The following is a 7,150-nucleotide window of genomic DNA, read 5'->3' on the forward strand; positions in this document are numbered from 1 at the left end:
TGTCTCCCTCCCTCCCTCTCTCTCTGCTCTACCACCCTGCTCCCCCTCTCACCACTGCGCTTGCGTTCTCTTTCCCTCTCTCCCACTCCCCCTCTCTGTCTTTATTTCCCTCTGTCTCTCTCACACACAGTACCAGAGCTTGGGACTAGAGGGTTCTCTCTGTATTTTTGTCAAAATGTAGTTCTTGACGTAGCCTTCTCCTGTTCAATGTTCTCTACCTATATAGTACTCTCAATACCCCAATTCATGTTAAGTTCAAAAGAATACTTGATAAAAATTGCTGACACCATTCAAACCAATGAGGGTTCGGAAAACTGTCAGTCTTGTCTGTATCGCTCCGTCCCTGCCTCTGTTTTCTAATTCTCTCTCGTCCTCCTTCTCCTTCTCCTTCTTCTCCTTCTTCTCCTTCAAATGGCTTTATTGGCATGATAGACAGTTGTTTACATTGCCAAAGCAAGTGAAATAGATAATAAACTAAAGTGAAATAAACAATTAAAAAAACATTACACTCAGAAAAGTTTCTGAGGAATAGAGACATTTCAAATGTCGTATTATGGCTATGTACAATGTTATAACAATGTGTGAATAGTTAAAGTACAAAAGGGAAAATAAATGAACATAAATATGGGTTGTATTTACAATGGTGTTTGTTCTTCACTGGTTGCCCTTTTCTTGTGACAACAGGTCACACATCTTGCTGCTGGGATGGCACACTGTGGTATTTCACCCTGTAGATATTGGAGTTTATCAAAATCGATCAGCTTAGTTTCCACCACGTTTTGTGGGCAGTGTGCACATAGCCTGTCTTCTCTTGAGAGCCAGGTCTGCCTACAGCAGCCTCCCTCAATAACAAGGCTCACTGAGTCTGTACATACTCAATGCTTTACTTAATTGTGGGTCAGTCACAGTGGTCAGGTATTCTGCCACTGTGTGCTCTCTATTTAGGGCCAAATAGCATTCCAGTTTGCTCTATTGTTTTGTCATTTCTTTCCAACGTGTCAAGTACTTATCTTATGGTTTTCTCATTATTTGGTTGGGTCTAATTGTGTTTCTAATTGTCCTTGGGCTCTGTGGGGTCTGTTTGTGTTTGTGAACAGAGCCCCAGGACCAGCATGCTTAGGGGGGACTCTTCTCTAGGTTAATCTCTCCGTAGGTGATGGCTTTGTTATGGAAGCTTTTATCACTTCCTTTTAGGTGGTTGTAGAATTTAATGTCTCTCTCTCTCTCTCTCTCTCTCTCTCTCTCTCTCTCTCTCTCTCTCTCTCTCTCTCTCTCTCTCTCTCTCTCTCTCTCTCTCTCTCTCTCTCTCTCTCTCTCTCTCTCTCTCTCTCTCCTTTCGATGCTCTCTCCTTTCGATGCTCTCTCCTTTCGATGCTCTCTCCTTTCGATGCTCTCTCCTTTCGATGCTCTCTACCTCCATCCAGCCCTCCTTCTCGCTTCCTTTCTAATACGCTCTAAATCCTAAATCTCTCCAAAGCTCATCAGCCGACTAATAGCTCCCAGGAGACACTGAGACTGAAATACAAGAAGCCATAATAATGACACAAAACACTGATTCCCTTTATGGATTCAGCCTCATTGTAAGACCTTCTAAGATTACTTTAAAAAGGAACAAGAACAACAAATAAAAAATGATGGTGTGATTACTGAATAAAGGTCATAATGCAAATATAAACTACAACGGGTAAGCTGCTGTGATTGGACTATCTATCTGACCTCATTTTAATACGTCTTATTACATCATAATTCCATCCTATCGACAAGACTTGCTCGGCCAACAGAGCAAGAGACATTCATTTCATAAGAAGTAGCAAAATGAGGCCCCACCGGCGACACATAATGTAAATGAATACAAATAAAGATAGAAATACAAATAGAAGCCATTGCTGGAGCGGTGCCAGGAACTGCTGGTACACATGAAGAGCTTCTGTCAGCAAGATGATCCATACCGATACTGTGTGGGGAGTTTTAAAACCAAATTGATGCCAAGAATAATTGTATTACCATGACGATGGATGAGCATAGAAGTCACCAGCAGAGGACATTAACTTATGAATACCTCCGGCTAAGAGCCACATGATTGGATCGTTCAATTTCTCCTAGCCTGCTTTTGATCAGCAGGTGGCAGTGTAAGACAGATCACTAAAGTACATTTTTTTTTAATGCTCCAAGGTTGATGATAACATTTTGGCTCCCCAACTTGGATCCTTTCTCAATGTTCGTGACAGTTGCGGTGTCTAGTGAAAAACGGTCATGTAAAAATGGCAATGCCATTGGCCAAAGCTTCAGTGGCTTGTTTGATTCCTCCACTCTGTACCAATAATGTGGACACAATATCCAGGCCTGTTCTTTGTTTACGAGTTATGTCCCACCTGGGACAACGACGACGAAGTCAGGAAGTCTGTAAATAGTTTCCCCCTTATTGACTTTCAACATGGCCTGTCTATCTGTTCAATTTAACCCAATGAACAGAATCCATCATGACCAGACAAGACACGTGATCACAAGACAATCATGGGGAAACCCAGTTCTCTCTGACACAACTTATTAGGGATTGTGCCGCAGACAAGTCAGCTAAACGTACTGGAAGGTCTGAAAATGGTCTAGAAGGTTACTGGGCACAGAGGGACTATTTATTGTGTCCTGTTGACAGATTCCGACCAATGGTGAAGCTTCAGAGTTAAAGAAATACATCTTGTTCAGTGATATTTATATATCCTAGACCCAGATCAAATGCATCATTTGTATGTTAAATGCTCCGTACATAGACAGAGAATCCTATTTTGTTAGACTGATGAAACAAAACCAAGAACATTTATTCATAGCACGTGTGCCTGCCGCAGAGAAAACACGGCATTCAATTAACCCACCAGACAATCTAATTGGAGCAGTTCAGATAACTCTATTTCATGGACAGAGCAAGTTGAGATCAACCTCTGGGCTGTTCTAAGAGAAGAGTCCAGGAGCACTTCAGAAGTGCATCAGCTCTTATGACAGAGAAGCGGTCATTCGTATTCACACGTTCCTTCCTCATGTCATGCCTTATAACAGAGACATTATTCACACTAATGCACAAGAGCATAAGGGCAGCTTTGTGATTCATTGTGCCCTTCTGCATGACGTCAAAGTCAGCGCATCAGGCATACTCTAAATTCCCTAATAGAACTGTCTATAGTTTATGTACCGTAGTAGTTTGTGTCAGAAAGTCACATCTGGTCCAAACTGAATGATCTGGGGCGGCAGGGTAGCCTAGTGGTTAGAGTGTTGGACTCGTAACCGGAAGGTTGCAAGTTCAAACCCCTGAGCCAACACGGTACAAATCTGTCGTTCTGCCCCTGAACAGGCAGTTAACCCACTGTTCCTAGGCTGTTATTGAAAATAAGAATTTGTTCTTAACTGACTTGCCTGGTTAAATAAAGGAAAAAAATTAAAATTACATCTATTTAACAGCTGTTACGCATGGTATTTGACAATACCAGTGGATTTTGTAGTGTTGTCAGGACTCCCTCCACTGGCCAGATAAACCCAGTGTTAGGTAAGTAAGGAAGGTAATTTCTGGGAGTGGTGCTGTTGTCTTTCCCAGACAGCCTTCATTAGCTAATAGCCTTGTCCAGGACTAATCCATTCAGTCTCCCAGACATCCCTTTTCCATCCTAGACAGTACGTAGTGTAATTTCTGGGAGTGGTGCTCTGTGCCCACTTTCTTTCACTCTCTCTCCCTCGTTTCTCTGTTTTCTCCTTATTCCATCTCTTTCACCTACCCAGAAACCATGCTTTGTTTCTGTTTGTCTTTTACCCTAGGCTTTTACCCTAGGCAGTGACATTGGAGATACTGTACATGCTCATGCCTTTCCCTGTTTGACTGCCCAATAGGCCTGTCATGACGCAATGTGATTTACTACAGCCTCCTTGAAAAGAATGACCAACTAAATGATAACATTCATTCAGATAAAAACAATTATCTGTTGAGACGCATAGGACAGTCCCATAACAAGTGTAAATAAAATGGTTGTCAATGCAATAAGTACTCTAATGGGTTCAAACTGGACATTTGTTAAGGTCTCCTCCTGCATATTACTATAGAGTTTATGAGTGAGTGGGTGGGGTTCCTCTCTCTCTCTCTCTCTCTCTCTCTCTCTCTCTCTGACTGCTGGGGTGGTGGACCAAGGCTCTATGGTGGATCAGAGGAAGGGTCCTCCGCCCCCCTTCCCCCTGTCGGGGTGTTACCCCCTGTGCCAGCTGAGACAGCTCCCAGACCTTACGCCCTCATCAAATATTCAAAAGCACCAAAACACAGGGACCCCCTTCATCCCCCTGGAGAGTACCCTACATCATGCAAAGCATTTGAAATATAATGACAACCCTACAGTATACTCAGAACTGCATATTTAAGACTGGATGAAAGGGGAAGCACACACCCCTTTTCTTAATTTGCTCTCATGTGGACTGTAGAGATTTGAGAGTGCCAGTTCTTGAGGCTCTGTCAGATAAATCTCCTTCAAACTCGCTTTTATAGATGCCGGGGCTGTGTAGTTCTGACAGATGAAGCTGTAAACTGATTTGACATATACTGATGAATTCCTCAAAGCTATCCTGTTTTATTAATTGAACGACCATTATGCAAAACTACACTCAGAGTCAAATCCCAAAGCTCTCATATGGCTTATTACGACAATGTGTCAAAACATCAATTCCTCCAGCAGTTCTCTTTATCTCTTTGCATGCCCACTGGGCACAAACTGGTTGAATCAACATTTGTCAACATTTGTCAACGTATTGTGATGTTGAATCTATGTTTGAAACACATTTGGATTTGCAAAAAGGTATCAACCAGTACTGTTTTCATATCATTTCCACCAGCGTTGCAAACATTGAAATTAGGCATCAATTTAAATACAATAACTTAACCTGACTAACAGGTTGTTACATCAATCTAATTTCGACGTAATCATAAAAACTATGTATACGTTGAAATTGCGTAGAAAATTCCACATAGAGTGGTTAAAAATGTGTGTGGAAATTGCAACACAATTCATGTCATGCGTGTAAATATACTGAACGTGCTACATCAGATCTACGCCACATATTCAACATATTTTAGATGTTGACAGTTTTTGCATATTCTCACTGTTTAATCAATGTCTGTTTTTCATCCTATATTCAATATACTTGGGTGGTTGAAATTATGTTGAATTTCATATTTGATTAGACATATTTGATTTGACTTTGTTTAAATGTTGATTGTAAAATGGTATGTTTGAATCAATGTCACTGTCTCAATGTCATGCCATCAACCTACATAAACAGATACCTATATTGAAATAAGTCACAGGCGAACGATTCCTGCCTGAACAGTGACTACTACTGGTATATGAGGGGTATATGATGGGTAATGTGGAATCTAGTGGAATCTAGTCAAGCAAAGTCTTGACCTGACTCTTTTTTTTTTGTTGGAGTGAGGGGTTTTGGATCGATAAGTGTTATCTGGGAGATCCGTCTGACATCCATGAATATCATAGATGCTTTGGATAAGGTTGCGTCAGTGAGGATAACAAGAAGTGGGCTTGTTTTGTTTTATTGTGTGTCCGAGGAGTAGAAGGAGCTTTGCAACTGAAAAATATATCGGATTGGAATGTGTTGTGTGTGTGTAACAGATTGCCTATCAAGGGTGTCATCTCTGGAGTGGCGCTAGACGTGAGTTCAAAGGATGTAGCTGAAAAAGTAGATGCCGTGATTGGTGCACGCCGACTGACCCGATTGGTTGATAGAGTGAGCCCACTCCATCCATTCTTCCTTCACATATACAGTATATTTGGGTTATGTGAGATACCCTGTAAGAACCTATGTGCCCAAACATATGCAGTGTAATAAATGTAAACCATTTGTATGTAGACGGGAAGAGTATCGTATGCCAGTTGAGGCGAAATGCTGCAATTGTGGTGGCGAGTATGTGCACAAATTCATGAAGTGCCCTGTTAGGGTGAAGGAGACCAGGGTGACAAGAGTAAGGGCTATCCAGCATGTCTCCTATCCGGAGGTGGTGAAGAGTGGAAGAAGGGAGTAACATTGAAGAAACCATGGTAGTTGGATTAGAAAAAAATGCAAATGTTACTCGCCAACAGGACCCCTGACATGTTAAAATGGTGGACTTTGCATTGTTTATTGCATTGGTTTGTCACGTTCGTTGTGACGAGGAGACCAAGGCGCTGCGTGATGAGAATACATTCCTCTTAATAAAAGGAAGAACACTTAAACAAACTAACAAAACGACCGTGACGCTATAAACACTGGTGCGGACACAGGCAACTAATACATAGACTATAACCCACAGATAAACCAAGGAATATGGCTACCTAAATATGGTTCCCAATCAGAGACAATGATAAACAGCTGCCTCTGATTGAGAACCAATCCAGGCAAACATAGACATATTAACCTCTAGACTAGAAAAAACCCTAGACAATACAAATAATAAAGTAAACAAAGATAACTAAGGTCAGGGCGTGACAGTACCCCCCCTCCCAGACTCCTGGCCGCAGACTCCCAGCTTTGGTTCTGGACGCCGCCCCCCTTCTTTACACTGAGGGCTGGTGACTGTTGCTGGAGACCCCGGTCTGAGGACTGTCGCTGGAGACCCCGGGCTGGGGACCCGTCGTTGGAGGTTCCAGTCTGTGGCCCGTCGTTGGAGGTTCCGGACTGTGGCCCGTCGTTGGAGGTTCCGGACTGTGGCCCGTCGTTGGAGGTTCCTGTCTGTGGCCCGTCGTTGGAGGTTCCGGACTGTGGCCCGTCGTTGGAGGTTCCGGTCTGTGGCCCGTCGTTGGAGGTTCCTGTCTGTGGCCCGTCGTTGGAGGTTCCGGTCTGTGGCCCGTCGTTGGAGGTTCCGGACTGTGGCCCGTCGTTGGAGGTTCCGGTCTGTGGCCCGTCGTTGGAGGTTCCGGTCTGTGGCCCGTCGTTGGAGGTTCCGGTCTGTGGCCCGTCGTTGGAGGTTCCGGTCTGTGGCCCGTCGTTGGAGGTTCCGGTCTGTGGCCCGTCGTTGGAGGTTCCGGACTGTGGCCCGTCGTTGGAGGTTCCGGTCTGTGGCCCGTCGTTGGAGGTTCCGGTCTGTGGCCCGTCGTTGGAGGTTCCGGTCTGTGGCCCGTCGTTGGAGGTT

The sequence above is a fragment of the Oncorhynchus keta genome, chromosome 36, assembly GCF_023373465.1.
Source record: "Oncorhynchus keta strain PuntledgeMale-10-30-2019 chromosome 36, Oket_V2, whole genome shotgun sequence".
NCBI classification, from domain to species: Eukaryota; Metazoa; Chordata; class Actinopteri; order Salmoniformes; family Salmonidae; genus Oncorhynchus; species Oncorhynchus keta.